Source organism: Clarias gariepinus, chromosome 3, assembly GCF_024256425.1.
Source record: "Clarias gariepinus isolate MV-2021 ecotype Netherlands chromosome 3, CGAR_prim_01v2, whole genome shotgun sequence".
Classification (NCBI taxonomy): domain Eukaryota; kingdom Metazoa; phylum Chordata; class Actinopteri; order Siluriformes; family Clariidae; genus Clarias; species Clarias gariepinus.
The window spans coordinates 17,112,519-17,132,118 of NC_071102.1; positions in this window are offsets into that span (position 1 = coordinate 17,112,519).

The following is a 19,600-nucleotide window of genomic DNA, read 5'->3' on the forward strand; positions in this document are numbered from 1 at the left end:
GAAATCATTTCAGCTATTTTATCATTGCAATCTGGCAAGTCCCCGGGTCCTGATGGGTTTCCTGCAGAGTTTTTTAAATCATTCTCCTCATACCTTGCACCACAACTAGCTTTGGTTCTATCTGAATCTTTTCTTTTTATTATATTCAAGCCCTATTGCCTCAGTTCTGACAAATGCTCACTCTCAGCACTGGAGCCCCCCAGGGTTGTGTTCTGAGCCCCCTGCTGTACTCTTTGTACACCCACGACTGCGTGGCCACTACCAACTCCACCGACATCATCAAGTTTGCTGACGACACTGTCGTGGTGGGCCTGATCACCAACAATGATGAGTTGGCCTACCTAGAGGAGATTGTAAATCTGTCAGCTCCTTTGTCTTGCTGACGTTCAGGAGCTGATAGTGGACTTTAGTACAAAGCAGGAGCGGAACTACCAGACCCCCATCATCGATGAGAACCCAGTGGAGAGAGTGGACAGCTTCCGATACCTCGGTGTACACATCACGTAGGACCTGTCATGGTCCTGTCACATCAACACCGTGGTAAAAAAGGCCCGGCAGCGTCTCTACCACCTCAGACGCTTGAGAGACTTTAGACTGCCCTCTAAGGTGCTCAGGAATTTCTACTCCTGTACCATAGAGAGCATCCTGACGGGAAACATTACGATCTGGTTTGGAAACAGCACCATGCAGGACAGACGAGCTCTACAGAGGGTGGTGCGATCAGCTGAGCGCATCATCCGCACCGAGCTCCCTGACCTGCACTTGATCTACAGCAAGCGGTGCTGGACCAAGGCCAGGAAGATTGTGAAGGACCTCAGCCATCCCAACAATGGACTGTTTTCTCTGTTGCGGTCTGGGAAGCGATTCCGCTCCCTGTAGGCCAACAGAGAGAGACTGAGGAGAAGCTTCTTCCCGCAGGTGATAAGGTCTCTCAATCACATCACACCACACAGGAGTTAATGTCTTTTAAACATTGACGCTGACTGGACAATCATGGACACATTCATGCAATACATATTTACAGGGAGAAGAACATAAAGTTTCCCTTTATGCAGATGACCTTCTACTTTTTATATCAAATCCAATCTCCTCCCTGCCACCTGTGCTGTCATTGCTCAGTGAATTTAGCTATTTTTCAGGATATAAGCTGAATTTGCACAAAAGTGAATTCTTTCTGCTAAATAATATAGCACTAACAAATGGTATGCACAATTTTCTTTTCAATATAGTGAAAAATCAGTTTACCTACCTCGGTATTGCCATCACAAGGAAACATAAACACCTTTTTAAAGAAAATTTCATTAGGTTGTTGAATCAAACAAAAAAGCACTTAGGACAATGGTCATCACTGTCCATGCTCCTGGTGGGATGCATTAATGCCATTAAAATGAGTATTCTTCCTAAGTTTTTATATCTTTTCCAGTCTGTACCTGTTTTTATTCCCAAATCTTACTTTGGTGCTTTAGACTCAATTATATCTTCTTACCTTTGGAAAGGTAAACATTCACAATTGAATAAGTCCTTACTTCAAAGATCTAAAAGAGAAACGGTGGCATGGCTCTGCCTAATTTTTGTTTTTACTACTTGGCAGCAAACATTTGATCTGTCATCTTTTGGGCATATTTTCATAACCAGCCTAATCGGCCCGCCTGGGTGGAAATGGAGATAAAGTCTGTCAAAAATCTCTCTGTCTCTGCACTCCTTGGATTTGCACTCCCCATCCCCTCAATTAAATCTATCAATAAATCAGTTATTAGGCATACCTTGAGAGTATGGGCTCAGTTCAGAAAGCACAGCGGTCTTCTGGGTTTCTCTCTGTCAAGTCCAATCGTCTCTAACCATCTCTTCCAACCTTCTTTACATGATTCAGTGATTCAGGAATGGTACAGTAAGGGTATCAAGCTTTGCAAAGATCTGTTTGTTAACCATAGGTTGCATCATTTGCACAGCTTTCTGAAAGGTTTAACCTACCCAATTCTCATTTTTTTCAGATACCTGCAAGTCAGACACTTCATTTGCTCTTTAATACCAAATTTCCCTGAAGCTCCTGATGTAAATATTCTAGATAACCTCCTTTGTTTGTCCCCGTTGCGTAAAGGTTGCGTAAATCCACTATTTATGGTGGATTGATGGGTTTGAGTTATGCCCCTTTGTGTAAATGTAAAAGTGGAGAGGCTTCTCTTATTCATATGTACTGGACATGCCTGAATTTGGAAAAATTCTGGAGGGAATTTTTTCAAAACCTTGTCGTACATATTAAAATGCAACCTTGAACCAGACCCTCTGATTGCTCTTTTTGGTATCACTGGAGAGGAAGATAAGCGTCTAACTCCAGCTAAACAGCGTCTGTTATCTTTTGCGACACTCCTGGCTAGGCGTTCTATTTTATTCAAGTGGAAGGATGCCACGTCACCCACTCACGCCCAGTGGCTCAGAGATATTATGTCCTGTTTGTCCCTGGAAAAGATTCATTACTCAATCCGTTATTCAGACTTGAAATTTCAGCAGGTGTGGGGGCCCTTCCTTCGCTTTTTTCATATATTATATATATTCCCCAGTGTTTCACAAACAGGTGGACTTATAGGAGGTATTCTCAAGGATGTAGGGCCAAAAAAGTCTGCTCCCTGCAGCCAATTTGGATACCATCTACCCATGTTCTCAAAGCAAGACCAGAGGGCCGAGAGCCTCACCCAGAACTGTGGGTCTAGGAGTTTCCCAATACCCACCTGCTTAAGGTTGAAGGCAAGAGGGTACATCGGTACATTGGATTTGATTTTGGTTGTGTACCGCCCGTCACTCTCTGGTCGATGAAGATAAACATCTCCTCAAGCTTGTTCAAGCCAGTCCTGTGCAGCACTCTGGCTAAGAAATCTTCAATAAATATGACATAAGTTTAAGCCATCATCATCATGGCTTTATGTGTCTGTGGGGTGCACTATTGCTAGTTGTCGCTTAATGTGGACCAGTTTTGGTGGCACCTGTAATGCCACAGGTGCTTGAGCAGGTCATTGTTTGAGCAGGATATGTATGTGTAGTCTGTGTGTGTGCGTGTGTGAGTGTCTGTATTTATATGTGTGTAATATGGATGTGTAATGATTCTGTTTGTGTGTGTGTGTGTGTGTGTGTGTGTGTGTGTGTGTGTGTGTGTGTAGGATGTGTGTGTATTCCTGGAACTCACCGGCTCAGCTTATCGCTGCTGGTTGCCTTTTGCAACCTTTGCTAAGAGACACCCATGTGACACAGAAATGAAAAGCACACGGATAAGTCCGAAATGCTGTATGATGTGCTAGGTGGTAAGTGTTCCATAGTAAGCCGCAGAACATCTTGTCACCCAGAATATCTTGTCGAGCAGATAGAGTCATTGGGGCTGATCCATCTGAACCACCTCCTTCCGCAGTGTTTCACAAACACGTGGACTTTATAGGAGGTATTCTTAAAGAGGTAAGGCCAAAAACTGGCCCCCTTACATTTACATTTACATTTAGGCATTTGGCAGACGCTCTTATCCAGAGGGACTTACAAAAAGTTCTATTTCCTTCCCACCACAAAGATCCTAGGATTGCAAGATCAATCTGCTCCCTGCAGCCAATTTGGCTACCGTCCACCCATGTTCTCAGAGCAAGCCCCCATAGGCCAAAGTCTTACCCAGAACAGTGGGTCAAGGAATTCTCCAAGAACCACCCACTGAACATTGAAGCCCAGAAAGTACATCGGGCCATTGAAGATACAATGAAGATTTAATTTCTGCTGCATACCACCGGTCACTCTCCGATCGATAAACACCTCCTCAAGCTCGTTCAAGACAGTCCTGTTGCAAAACATTGGCAGGTCCAGTGCCAGCAACATCACGATGGGGATCCCACATGCGCGGCCAGGTGAGGAACACTAATGGGTCCCAGAGAGGCACATACTATACCCTGGTCTGGTAGTCCACCAAGGACATCTTTAAAGATTAAAAACTAAGAAGTTGGCCCTGCAGCCTTTAAAAAAAAAGAAGAAAAATAGTCACAAGCAATGACAAGCAGGCCCAAGCACTTGAGCCATTGCCACTTATGCACACATCACAACCTGTGTGCCTGTTTAAGAGGTCTTAGCGTCCTGAACAGCCACACAGGTTTTGAGGTGTGCAAAAGTGTCACACTCTGCAAGGGCATCACCACTTTTGCGCACCTCACAACCTGTGTGCCTGTTCAGCACACTAAGACCTCATGAACAAATATGACGTGCATGGTCATGTCTGGATGTGTCTTTTAGGTGCGCCATTGCTATCTGTCACTCAATGTGGGACGGGTTTGGTGGTGACTGTAATGGCGCAGGTGTTTGAAGAGGGGATTTTTGTGTAGGATATGTGATGTGTGTGAGACGTGTGGGTATATGATATGCTTGTGTAGTGTGTGTGTGTGTGTGTGTGTGTGTGTGTGTTTATGTGTGTGTGTGTTTATGTGTGTGTGTGTGTGTGTTTACAATGTGTCTGTATTCCTGGAACTGCTCAGCTCAGCTTATCGCTGCTGTCTGCAGCAACTTTTGCTAGGAGCCACCCTTGTGGCACAGAAATGAAAAAATACATGGATAAGGCCGAACCACTGTATGATGTGCTAGCTGGTGAGCGCTCCATAGTAGTATGTTTGTTAAAATGCGTGGGTTACATGTGCCAACTTCTCGAGCAGATACTGTAGGCAGGGTCTAAGCTATCTGAACCAATCACAATAGTCTACCCCTGTGTCTTACATACAGATGGACTTATAGGAGCTATTCTCAAGGAGGTGGAGCCAAAAACTGTCCCTCTCCCCACCACTAAGATCCTAGGATTGCGTGATAAATCAGCTCCCTGCAGCCAATTCGGGTATGGTGTTCTCAGAGCCATGTTCTCAGAGCAATCCCTAAGGGCCCAGAGCCTCAACCAGAACAGTGGGTCTAGGAGTTCCCTAAGGACCATAATCTGAAGGTTGAAGCCAAGAGGTCATCCCTGTGGCCTTTTAAAATTAAAAGAAGAAAAATAGTTACAAGCAACAATGCCCAACCACTTGTTTGTGTGTGTGTGTGTATATAGTGTATATAGAGTGTAGTGTGTGTAGTGTGTGTAGCATGTGCTCGTTTGTAGAGTGTGTCTGTAGTGTTTGTGTGTGTCTGTGTATTGCGTGATGATTTTTCAATTGTCCCAAAATATCCGACCTCCTGTTGAGTAAGGAAAATGGTAATTTGAAATGATTCAGTTTCATAACATTTAGAAGTGTATAGAGTTTGACATATATATGTGTATGTGTGAATGAGCTATGCAGCAATATCCCGTGTGCAGACCCTAAGAGAACTTAGGGTCTACCCTGTAGAACACAATGTATTCAGGGAAATATTTTGCACTTTTTAACAGTAGTCTTCTGTATTTTGCAATGCATTGTAGTCTTGTCCATTTTGCTAATGTTTTAAATAACGGTACATTTTAGTATTCTTTTGGAAACTGATTGGGGTGTATAAGTGCAAATCTGATCAAATACCATTACTGATCTTTTGAAGTAGTTTGTTTTGTGTTATCTTAACCATAAGTTTTAGAAGCAGCAATTTAAAAGATAATTTTCAGTCAAGTATATGTGAACTTGCTGCAAACGTCATTACTTATTTATAAAGCTTTTATTCTTAAGAGGACGCACGAGGAAGTCCTTCGTCTTCAACTCTGCGAAGATCGGCATCTGCACCAACAAACTGAACTGTAATTTAAACCTTTTTCTTTATTTTCTTGACTATATTTTATTTATAAAGGTTGTACTACCAGAAGCAATGCATGATGTTCATATTTAGCAAGTTTGTGAAAATGTGTTTAGAACATACTTCAGTGCTGACATGTGAGTAACTCAAGCATTTATATTTTCATTGGATTTTGCTCTCGTCAAGCCTTATTACAGTGTTTTGTAAATTGCCTTTTGAATGTAAATTGTGTTCATTATTTCATGGTAAGTGTTAACCATAATCTCCAAACGGAGATAATTTTGGTGGCTTATGTTTAAAATGTGAGGGAGCAGATTGTTTTTGAGTATAAAATATATTTGTGTATATTTGGTATAAAAAACGGGCTAATTACAACAGTGTCGTCATCCCAAAATCCCAGAAGTTATCTTGAATATACTTTTCTGAGAATTGATCAAATATTGCATGTTCAAAGTTATTTACTATATAGTTATTTATAACTACATAATTATATATATTTATCTATTATAAATATTTATTATTATACTATTATTTATGATGATCAGGTACTATTGAGTTAATCACGTAGTTAATCATTTTTAATTATATTTAAGGCTAATTTTAAAATTAGGAATTTTAATATAATAAGATTTATATTATAGATTTTTTCATTTTTATTGATTATTATAAATTATATCTTTGTTTAATAAACAGAGAAATTAAAAGTTAATCTGGAATAATCAGTTATGCATTTCATTTTCAGAGAAAATTGCTGTAAATTAAATTCTTGGCTGTACAATTACAGTAAATTGCTGGTGGCTGTGCTGCCAGGATTCTAATGTAAATTGTACAAAATACAGAAATATAGTGTGTTTTATGTTTACACTAATAAACTGTAAATTAACAGTTTGCGTACTGTAAAATGTATTATTATTATTTTTATTTTTTTTACAGTGCGAGGAGTAGTGTATGTAATGTCCATTGATGGGGATTTAGCAAATGACCTAAAATATCCGACCGCCAGTTTATTTAGGCCAATGACCAGCCAAAAGTTTCCAGTTCAATTAGATTTAAAAGATCCAGATGTGACTTTATGTCAGAGTGTATGAATGTGTACAAGCTCAAGGAAGCGGTTTTCTCACACAATTAATGTATGAACAGGTATAACAAACAAAATAAGTTTATATTCATTTTTCATGGTCAAAATGTAAAAAACAATAACAAAAAACTTGTTTAAAAATTATGATTCCTTTAACCTTTATGCTCCTGGAGCTGAGATAATGCGTTTGCCGTGTTCATAGGGCTGTAGGAGCTCAGGAAAGCGGTTTTCTGACACTACTAATGTATTGTCATATAAAACATACAAAATTAGTTCATAATCCTTTTTTATGGTCAAAATGTGAAAAACAATAACAAAAAAGATGTTTTTCAACATGTATGTCAGATTGCATGAATGTGTTGGAAATTATGATTCCTTTGGGTTTAATGTTCCAGGAGCTGAGATAATGCGTTTGCTGTGTTCTTAACGCTACAGGAGCTCAGGAAAGCAGTTTTCTGACACTACTACTGTATTGCCATATAAGACATACAAAATGAGTTTATATACCTTTTTTATGGTCAAAATGTGAAAAACACTAACAAAAAAGATGTTTTTCAACATGTATGTCAGAGTGCATGAATGTGTTGGAAGTTATGATTCCTTTGCGTTTAATGCTCCCGGAGCTGAGATAATGCGTTTGCTGTGTTCTTAGCGCTGTAGGAGCTCAGGAAAGCGGTTCTCTGTCACTACTACAGTATTGCCATATAAGACATACAAAATGAGTTTATATTCCTTTTTCATGGTCAAAATGTGAAAAACACTAACAAAAAAGATGTTTTTCAACATGTATGTCAGATTGCATGAATGTGTTGGAAATTATGATTAATTTGACTTTTACGTCCCAGGAGCTGAGATAAGGCGTTTGCTGTGTTCTTAGCGCTGTAGGAGCTCAGGAAAGCGGTTCTCTGTCACTACTACTGTGTTGCCATATAAGACATACAAAATTAGTTTATATTCCTCTTTCATGCTCAAAATGTGAAAAACAATTACAAAAAAGATGTTTTTCAACATGTATGTCAGAGTGCATGAATGTGTTGGAAGTTATGATTCCTTTGGGTTTAATGCTCCCGGAGCTGAGATAATGCGTTTGCTGTGTTCTTAACGCTATAGGAGCTCAGGAAAGCGGTTTTCTGACACTACTAATGTATTGTCATATAATAATCCATAAGAAATACAAAATGAGTTTATATTCCTTTTCCATGGTCAAAATGTGAAAAACAATTACAAAAAAAGATGTTTTTCAACATGTATGTCAGATTGCATGAATGTGTTGGAAATTATGATTAATTTGGCTTTAATGTTCCAGGAGCTGAGATAATGCGTTTGCTGTATTCTTAACGCTATAGGAGCTCAGGAAAGCGGTTTTCTGACACTACTAATGTATTGTCATATACATAAGACACTACTAATGTATTGTCGTATACATAAGACATACAAAATGTGTTTATATTCCTTTTTCATGGTCAAAATGTGAAAAACAATTACAAAAAAGATGTTTTTCATTATGTATGTCAGATTGCATGAATGTGTTAAAAATTATGATGACTTTGACTTATATGTCCCACGAGCTGAGATAATGCGTTTGCTGTGTTCTTAACGCTTTACGAGCTTAGGAAAGCGGTTTTCTGTCACTACTAATGTATTGTCATATACATAAGACACTACTAATGTATTGTCATATACATAAGACATACAAAATGAGTTTATATTCTTTCTTCATGGTCAAAATGTGAAAAACCATTACAAAAAAGATGTTTTTCATTATGTATGTCAGATTGCATGAATGTGTTAAAAATTATGATAACTTTGACTTTTATGTCCCAGGAGCTGAGATAATGCGTTTGCGGTGTTCTTAGCGCTGTAGGAGCTCAGGAAAGCGGTTCTCTGACACTACTACTGTATTGCCATATAAGACATACAAAATGAGTTTATATTCCTTTTTACATGGTCAAAATGTAAAAAACAGTTACAAAAAAAGAAGTTTTTTAACATGTATGTTAGATTGAATGAATGTGTTGGAAATTATGATTTCTTCGTCTTTTCTGTCCCAGGAGCTGGGATAATGCGTTTGCCGTGTTCTTAGTGCTGTAGGAGCTGAGGAAAGCGGTTTTCTGACATTACTAATGTATTGTCATATACATAAGACACTACTAATGTATTGTCATATACATAAGACATACAAAAAGAGGTTATATTCCTTTTTCATGGTCAAAATGTGGAAAAACAATTACAAAAAAAGATGTTTTTCAACATGTATGTCAGAGTGCATGAATGTGTTGGAAATTATGATTTCCTTGACTTTAATGCTCCAGGAGCTGAGATAATGCGTTTGCTTTGTTCTTAGCGCTGTAGGAGCTCAGGAAAGCGGTTCTCTGTCACTACTACTGTATTGCCATATAAGACATACAAGATGAGTTTATATTCCTTTTTCATGGTCAAAATGTGAAAAACAATTACAAAAAATATGTTTTTCATTATGTATGTCAGATTGCATGAATGTGTTGGAAATTATCATTCCTTTGGGTCTAATGTTCCAGGAGCTGAGATAATGCGTTTGCGGTGTTCTTAGCGCTGTAGGAGCTCAGGAAAGCGGTTCTCTGACACTACTACTGTATTGCCATATAAGACATACAAAATGAGTTTATATTCCTTTTCCATGGTCAGAATGTGAAAAACAATTACAAAAAAATATGTTTTTCAACATGTATGTCAGATTGCATGAATGTGTTGGAAATTATGATTAATTTGGGTTTAATGTTCCAGGAGCTGAGATAATGCGTTTGCTGTATTCTTAACGCCATAGGAGCTCAGGAAAGCGGTTTTCTGACACTACTAATGTATTGTCATATACATAAGACACTACTAATGTATTGTCGTATACATAAGACATACAAAATGTGTTTATATTCCTTTTTCATGGTCAAAATGTAAAAAACAATTTGAAAAAAGATGTTTTTCATTATGTATGTCAGATTGCATGAATGTGTTAAAAATTATGATGACTTTGACTTATATGTCTCACGAGCTGAGATAATGCGTCTCCTGTGTTCTTAACGCTATACGAGCTCAGAAAAGCGGTTTTCTGACACCACTAATGTATTGCCATTTAAGACGTACAAAGTGAGTTTATATTCCTTTTTCATGGTCAAAATGTGAAAAACAATTACAAAAAATGTTTTTCATTATGTATGTCAGATTGCATGAATGTGTTGGAAATTATGATCCCTTTGGGTCCAATGTTCCAGGAGCTGAGATAATGCGTTTGCTGTGTTCTTAACGCTATAGGAGCTCAGGAAAGCGGTTTTCTGACACTACTAATGTATTGTCATACAAAATGAGTTTGTATTTATTTTTCATGGTCAAAATGTAAAAAAACAATTACAAAAAAGATGTTTTTCATTATGTATGTCAGATTGCATGAATGTGTTGGAAATTATCATTCCTTTGACTTTTAGGCTTTTGAAGCTGAAATAAAGCTGCTGATGCTAAATCAATGTACAATGTTTATGTATAATGTTTCGTATTCTCCCATCCTCAAGTAGATTGGAAAGTTAAAAAGTTATTGTTTGTTCCAATTTGTTTTGACATGTTTTTTTAATGTTTGAAAAATACAATCCTTAATCCTTTTGAGCTTTTTTTTATTTGGCTCTTGTGCAGCTGACGCTCAAAGCAGGCGGGTTCTATGCGTTGTTCAAGCTCAGAACCACGGAGATCTTGCAACACTTGTAAGTAAAATGTGATCTGAAAAATACCTTTTGACAGACAGTAAATTAGGTTTACACAAGTGATTGTTTACAAAACATCATTAAACGACCCCGGTCAGGTATTCCAAAATTAAGAAGTTTCCATTACATGAGGTTTCTACGTGTTCATAATAAATCATTAAAAGAAAATCTGATTTTCAAATTATGTTTTGACATTCTGTTAAATTCAGTTCAATATGTGTTGACATACAGATAAAAGCGCAACAATGTAAAAAATAATGTTATAGTTGTCATTTATCATGACTCCATGACATAGTTGTAATTTATCATGACTCCATGTGCTCTCAATGTAACCTACTTCGTGGCGATGATGTAATGAGGTAATGAGTTGAGGTAGTGGGAGGAGAAACAGTAAACGTAAAATAGTAAAGATCAAATAAATATTTACAAATAACAAGTAAAGGATACATCTACACTAAGTGTGTGTGTGGGTTTTGTCAACATTTAATTTTCGTCCAAATCCGCTGGGATACGGGGTTCATTCATTATGACACATGCAGTAGTGTTTCCCGAGTCATGGCGCATGACGTTTCAGGAGTAGTGCAGTGCAGTGATCAGTCATCTTTAAGTCTTCGTCATTACAGCAGTATTCATATGTACAACAGTCCAAGTGTATAAGTTCATTTAAAAAAAAAGGTTCAAAACACTGTGCATACTGCTCCTATTGTTTTTAAGTATTTAAAAATATATGGACATATGCAGCAGTTGTTGTGATGGTTAAAAAAGAAATATAATTAGCTGAAAACATCAGATGAAAAGATAAGATAAGAAAAGACCATTAGGCAGAGTTGGAGGTAGCAGAGCTGAAGTTGTTGAGGTTCTCCTTGGGAGAGACAAGGATGGATAGGATCAAGAATGAGTTCATTTGAGGGACAACCCATGTTAGGTGTTTTGGAGATAAAGTCAGAGAGGCCAGATTGAAGTGTTTTGGACATGTTCAGAGGAGAGATGGTGAATATATCGGTTGAAGGATGCTGAGGTTTGATCTGCCAGGCAGGAGGTCTAGAGGAAGACCAAAGAGGAGATTTATGGATGCAGTGAGTGAGGACATGAGGTAAGTTGGTGTGAGAGAAGAGGATGCAGAGGATAGGGTTGATGGAAGCAGATGGTTCGCTGTGGCGACCCCTGAAAGGGAACAGCCGAAAGACAAAGAAGAAGATCAGATGAAAAGATACATTTTAAAATGTTAAGATAATTATTGTGTAAAAAAAAACTTAAAAAATGGGTTTTGGCCAGATTAAACTGTAGAGTTAATTAATAATAATCTCATGGCTAAAATGTTATATTTTTATTGACTAAAAGTAGACTAAAATATCCAGAGTTTTAGTCGACTCAAACTAAATACAAATAGGATAAGATTGACTAAATATGATAAAAACTATCAGGGACATTTATCTCGGAACTAAGACTACAATTAAAAATAGCTGACAAAATGAACACTGCTCTGCACAGAGTTTTCCCTCACATCAGCTGTGGTGAGACACAGCACAGTCGTTGTGAGAAGGATAGGTCTTCCTCACCGACAGGTCATTCTGCATGTCGAACTGAAGGCAGAAGCTGTTTATCTGGAGGGGAGCCATCACTGTCACAGGCAGGTGATGATTTCTTGTAGTTGTTGATGGCTTGTATGGGAACATGGGTAGACCGTATGTCTACCCATGTAGACATATGCCGTATGTCACTGCTGTCCCTGAAGTGGTTGAGGATTCTCTGGGCGTGTGCGCTTTGCCTCTTTCAAGGCCTAGGAAAGTTTGGCCCTTGCTGTTCTTAGGGCCACCTTGTCCCCCACTCTGAGTCTCTGGTCTTCAGAACTGCACGCACCTCCGCAGTAAACCCACAGTTTCTGCTTGGTAATGAGATGACGTTCTTGGAGACACTGGCGCCATCGATGCACTGGACGTAGCTAGTCGCTGATGTCGTGTACTCCTTCAAGTCAGTATAGTCACCGTAAGTTGCAGCTTTCTTTAACATGTTCCAGTCAGTGTTTTCAAAACAGTCCTGAAGAGCAAAGATGGCTTCTATTGGCCAGGGTTTCATCTGCTTTAGAACCATGTGTCCCTGAATCCCTGTAAACACTGGTCCATTGATCATGAAGGAACGTTCTGGAACTCCAAGCCTGCCTAGCTCAGCTTATCGCTGCTGTTTGCCACAACCTTTGCTAGGACTGGCAAAGAATGAAAAAAGCACAGAGAAATGAAAAGCACACAGACAAGCAGAATGGCTGTATGATGTGCTAGGTGGTAGGTGTTCCATAGTAGGCAGTAAGTTTGTGGAAATGCCTGAGTGATTAATAGAGTCTGAGATTTCAGAACTACCCACAACCAATTTTCCCATTTTTTTTTACAAACAAGTGGATTTATATGAGATATTCTCCAAGATGTAGACCCACAAACCGCCATCCTCACCCCCTCAAAGAACCCAGAATTGCGTGGTTAATCTGCTCCCTGCAGCCAATTAGGTCACGGTCTACCCATGTTTTCAGAGCCTCACCCAGGACCGTGGGTCTGAAAGTTTCCCAAGAGCCTCCTGCTGAAACCAAGAAGCCAGAATCTTGAAGATAAGATGAGGATTAATTTCGGTTTCATACCACCAGTCATTCTTTGGTCGATGAAGATAAGCCCAACCTCAAAGCTTACTCCAGTCCTGTGCAACACTTTTTGCAACACTCGTTGGTCTCATGCAGGCACATACCCAGGTCTGGTAGTGACTAAGAAGCTCTCTCTGAAGGTGAAAGACAAGAAGTTGGCACTGCGGCCTTTTAAAATAAAAAGAAGAAATATAGTTGCAAGCAACAATGAGCGTGCCTAAACACCAATGCCATCGACACCTGGGTTATATCAGTGTCTGCGAGATTTTAGGTGTTTTAACATCCTCAAAAGGGAGCAAAGCAAACATGTGTGCCTTTTGAGGACGTTAAGCCCTTTAAAAAGCCTCAGACACTGATGTCACTAAATAAGGCATAAGTTTAAGGCATCGTCATAGTTGGACATGTGTCCAAATAAGACGAGGGACTTCTGGTTAGCAGCCACATGGAGTAGACGTGTAAGTTAGTTACACGTCTACCCTTACTCGTCTTTAAATGTTGAATTAAATCTTTAGTTTACAATAACTTCATACTCTACCCCACGGTTATTTACTTTTCATCTATAATGGCTACCAGGAGTGTTAAAAGCGGGAAAAAAGACAACACTGCGACCGCTATAACAGTCGAGACTATCTCAGCGCTGTTAGACAAACACGGTGAAGCGTTAGCGGCTGAATTTAAATCATCGTTTAGTTTACTGGAAAGTAAGCTAGACCAAATTTAGGCCCAAGTAGAGGACCATGGACAGCGCTTACCTTCACTAGAACTCGCTACAGATGACCTGAGCCAGCGGGTGAGCGAGTTGGAGAACATCTGCTCCGGACTTCGGGAAAGTAACACTAAGTTAACGGCCAAAGTCGTAGACCTAGAAGGCCGGAGCAGGAGACAAAACCTGCTTGTCCTGGGTCTTCCGGAGGGTACTGAAAGTGAACTCCCTACCGAGTTCTTCTCGAAATTGGGCAGTGGTGGCTCAGTGTATTAAGGCTCTGAGTTACGGATCGGAAGATCTGCGGTTCGAGCCCCAGCTCCACCAGGTTGCCGCTGTGGGCCCTTAACCCTGTCTGCTCCAGGGGTGCCGTAAAAATGGCTGACCCTGCGCTCTGATCCCTGCCTACTAACAAGAAGCTGGGATATGTGAAGAATAAAGAATTTCACTGTGCAGTAATGTATGTGTGACGAATAAAGGCTTAACTTAACTAAATTTTTGTGCGAGGTGTTTGGGAGTGAAACGCTTCCATCCCCATCTGAGATTGACAGAGCCCACCGCATACCTACATCCAAACCCGCTTCAGGTCAGAGACCTCGGCCGGTCATTCTCCGTGTACCAGGTTAAAGACCTTCTGGTTTGAGAAGCACGGCGGGGAGGGAAGCTGGAATACCGCGGTCAGCAGGTTCGTATCGTGGAAGATTACGCTCCCGAAGTTTTAAGCCAGCGAGGCGAATATAGAGACGTTATGACTGAGTTATACAACCGTGGACTCCGGCCTTCTCTCCTGTATCCAGCATGGCTCCGGATAACTCTCTCTAAGAGTATTGTGTTAAACACGTTTAGTTGTTGTTAATATTTTTCTATTATTATTTTTCTTTGTTTCTAGTTACGTGTGATTTACATGTTTGTTTTTAGAGTTACAATGTGACGTGGGGGGAGGGGGTTGTTTTGTGTTTTTCTCCTATTGAGAGATTTCAGTATTGGAGTGGGGAAATGTTTTATTTATATATTTAATTCTTAGTTTTTGTAAACTGTGTCGGAGCAGAAGATGGTGTGGTTAGCGGCAGGAAGATTGGTTAGGTGGAAAAGATTGGTTAGGTGAAATTCTTCCATTCTCCACCTAACCAATCTTCCTCCCGCTAACCACACCATCTTCTGCTCCGACACAGTTTACAAAAACTGAGCTTACTGCTTTGTTTGTTAGCAGCTATCTTTGTTTGTTTTTGGGCAGTGGGGTGTGGGGGGGAGGGGTGCGGGGGCCAGGGGTGGGGGATCTCCAATGCCAGTATTGTGTTAGTTTTTTGTGCACGGTGTATCTTTGATAGGTTGCTCTGTGTTTTACACTTCTGTTTTAAGGCTGACGCTAGGCATTTCATTATTATTTATGTTTATCTACGTGCATCTCCTCTCAGGGAGAATGAATAGTCCTTTAAATTTTAAAGGCTGTTTAAGGATGTTTAAACCATCCGGTCAAGAGAAGGAAGGTGCTCTCACACCTTAAACAACTTAACACTGCAATCGCATTTTTATAAGAAACTCACATTCGCAGTTCTGATAATTCTCGCCTTATGTCGCGTTGGGGAGGGCAGCACTACCACTCAACCTTTCAGGCCAAAGCTGAGGTGTCTCAATTCTCATTAGTCCAAACATCTCTTTTGAGCATCATAATGTTATTGCGGATATACATGGTCGTTATATTATTGTTTCAGGAAAGTTATTTAATACTAATGTAGTGTTGGCTAATTTATATGCCCTAATTATGATGATGTCTCCTTCTTTGAACATTTTTTCTCTGCTCTACCAGATCTGAGCTCATACTCTCTCATATTAGGGGGAGACTTTAACTGCTGTTTAGATCCATCACTTGACAGGTCATCTTCCAATCCTATACGTCTGAGTAAATCCGCCACGCTACTTCAGTCCTATCTTTGCAGCTTTGGTATTCAGGAATTTGTATTCTCGATTATATACTTCTGAGTTCCCAGGGGACCATAGTTCAGTTGAGAATTTCTTGACTCAACTAGATATCCCAACACTGTCCCCTGATTCTAGATGAAGATTAGAAGGGCCCATATCACAAGAGGAAATCATTTCAGCTATTTTATCATTGCAATCTGGCAAGTCCCCGGGTCCTGATGGGTTTCCTGCAGAGTTTTTTAAATCATTCTCCTCATACCTTGCACCACAACTAGCTTTGGTTCTATCTGAATCTTTTCTTTTTATTATATTCAAGCCCTATTGCCTCAGTTCTGACAAATGCTCACTCTCAGCACTGGAGCCCCCCAGGGTTGTGTTCTGAGCCCCCTGCTGTACTCTTTGTACACCCACGACTGCGTGGCCACTACCAACTCCACCGACATCATCAAGTTTGCTGACGACACTGTCGTGGTGGGCCTGATCACCAACAATGATGAGTTGGCCTACCTAGAGGAGATTGTAAATCTGTCAGCTCCTTTGTCTTGCTGACGTTCAGGAGCTGATAGTGGACTTTAGTACAAAGCAGGAGCGGAACTACCAGACCCCCATCATCGATGAGAACCCAGTGGAGAGAGTGGACAGCTTCCGATACCTCGGTGTACACATCACGCAGGACCTGTCATGGTCCTGTCACATCAACACCGTGGTAAAAAAGGCCCGGCAGCGTCTCTACCACCTCAGACGCTTGAGAGACTTTAGACTGCCCTCTAAGGTGCTCAGGAATTTCTACTCCTGTACCATAGAGAGCATCCTGACGGGAAACATTACGATCTGGTTTGGAAACAGCACCATGCAGGACAGACGAGCTCTACAGAGGGTGGTGCGATCAGCTGAGCGCATCATCCGCACCGAGCTCCCTGACCTGCACTTGATCTACAGCAAGCGGTGCTGGACCAAGGCCAGGAAGATTGTGAAGGACCTCAGCCATCCCAACAATGGACTGTTTTCTCTGTTTTATGCAGATGACCTTCTACTTTTTATATCAAATCCAATCTCCTCCCTGCCACCTGTGCTGTCATTGCTCAGTGAATTTAGCTATTTTTCAGGATATAAGCTGAATTTGCACAAAAGTGAATTCTTTCTGCTAAATAATATAGCACTAACAAATGGTATGCACAATTTTCTTTTCAATATAGTGAAAAATCAGTTTACCTACCTCGGTATTGCCATCACAAGGAAACATAAACACCTTTTTAAAGAAAATTTCATTAGGTTGTTGAATCAATCAAAAAAGCACTTAGGACAATGGTCATCACTGTCCATGCTCCTGGTGGGATGCATTAATGCCATTAAAATGAGTATTCTTCCTAAGTTTTTATATCTTTTCCAGTCTGTACCTGTTTTTATTCCCAAATCTTACTTTGGTGCTTTAGACTCAATTATATCTTCTTACCTTTGGAAAGGTAAACATTCACAATTGAATAAGTCCTTACTTCAAAGATCTAAAAGAGAAACGGTGGCATGGCTCTGCCTAATTTTTGTTTTTACTACTTGGCAGCAAACATTTGATCTGTCATCTTTTGGGCATATTTTCATAACCAGCCTAATCGGCCCGCCTGGGTGGAAATGGAGATAAAGTCTGTCAAAAATCTCTCTGTCTCTGCACTCCTTGGATTTGCACTCCCTATCCCCTCAATTAAATCTATCAATAAATCGGCATACCTTGAGAGTATGGGCTCAGTTCAGAAAGCACAGCGGTCTTCTGGGTTTCTCTCTGTCAAGTCCAATCGTCTCTAACCATCTCTTCCAACCTTCTTTACATGATTCAGTGATTCAGGAATGGTACAGTAAGGGTATCAAGCTTTGCAAAGATCTGTTTGTTAACCATAGGTTGCATCATTTGCACAGCTTTCTGAAAGGTTTAACCTACCCAATTCTCATTTTTTTCAGATACCTGCAAGTAAGACACTTCATTTGCTCTTTAATACCAAATTTCCCTGAAGCTCCTGATGTAAATATTCTAGATAACCTCCTTTGTTTGTCCCCGTTGCGTAAAGGTTGCGTAAATCCACTATTTATGGTGGATTGATGGGTTTGAGTTATGCCCCTTTGTGTAAATGTAAAAGTGGAGAGGCTTCTCTTATTCATATGTACTGGACATGCCTGAATTTGGAAAAATTTTGGAGGGAATTTTTTCAAAACCTTGTCGTACATATTAAAATGCAACCTTGAACCAGACCCTCTGATTGCTCTTTTTGGTATCACTGGAGAGGAAGATAAGCGTCTAACTCCAGCTAAACAGCGTCTGTTATCTTTTGCGACACTCCTGGCTAGGCGTTCTATTTTATTCAAGTGGAAGGATGCCACGTCACCCACTCACGCCCAGTGGCTCAGAGATATTATGTCCTGTTTGTCCCTGGAAAAGATTCATTACTCAATCCGTTATTCAGACTTGAAATTTCAGCAGGTGTGGGGGCCCTTCCTTCGCTTTTTTCATATATTATATATATTCCCCAGTGTTTCACAAACAGGTGGACTTATAGGAGGTATTCTCAAGGATGTAGGGCCAAAAAAGTCTGCTCCCTGCAGCCAATTTGGATACCATCTACCCATGTTCTCAAAGCAAGACCAGAGGGCCGAGAGCCTCACCCAGAACTGTGGGTCTAGGAGTTTCCCAATACCCACCTGCTTAAGGTTGAAGGCAAGAGGGTACATCGGTACATTGGATTTGATTTTGGTTGTGTACCGCCCGTCACTCTCTGGTCGATGAAGATAAACATCTCCTCAAGCTTGTTCAAGCCAGTCCTGTGCAGCACTCTGGCTAAGAAATCTTCAATAAATATGACATAAGTTTAAGCCATCATCATCATGGCTTTATGTGTCTGTGGGGTGCACTATTGCTAGTTGTCGCTTAATGTGGACCAGTTTTGGTGGCACCTGTAATGCCACAGGTGCTTGAGCAGGTCATTGTTTGACCAGGATATGTATGTGTAGTCTGTGTGTGTGCGTGTGTGAGTGTCTGTATTTATATGTGTGTAATATGGATGTGTAATGATTCTGTTTGTGTGTGTGTGTGTGTGTGTGTGTGTGTGTGTGTGTGTGTGTGTGTGTAGGATGTGTGTGTATTCCTGGAACTCACCGGCTCAGCTTATCGCTGCTGGTTGCCTTTTGCAACCTTTGCTAAGAGACACCCATGTGACACAGAAATGAAAAGCACACGGATAAGTCCGAAATGCTGTATGATGTGCTAGGTGGTAAGTGTTCCATAATAAGCCGCAGAACATCTTGTCACCCAGAATATCTTGTCGAGCAGATAGAGTCATTGGGGCTGATCCATCTGAACCACCTCCTTCCGCAGTGTTTCACAAACACGTGGACTTTATAGGAGGTATTCTTAAAGAGGTAAGGCCAAAAACTGGCCCCATTACATTTACATTTACATTTAGGCATTTGGCAGACGCTCTTATCCAGAGGGACTTACAAAAAGTTCTATTTCCTTCCCACCACAAAGATCCTAGGATTGCAAGATCAATCTGCTCCCTGCAGCCAATTTGGCTACCGTCCACCCATGTTCTCAGAGCAAGCCCCCATAGGCCAAAGTCTTACCCAGAACAGTGGGTCAAGGAATTCTCCAAGAACCACCCACTGAACATTGAAGCCCAGAAAGTACATCGGGCCATTGAAGATACAATGAAGATTTAATTTCTGCTGCATACCACCGGTCACTCTCCGATCGATAAACACTTCCTCAAGCTCGTTCAAGACAGTCCTGTTGCAAAACATTGGCAGGTCCAGTGCCAGCAACATCACGATGGGGATCCCACAAGCGCGGCCAGGTGAAGAACACT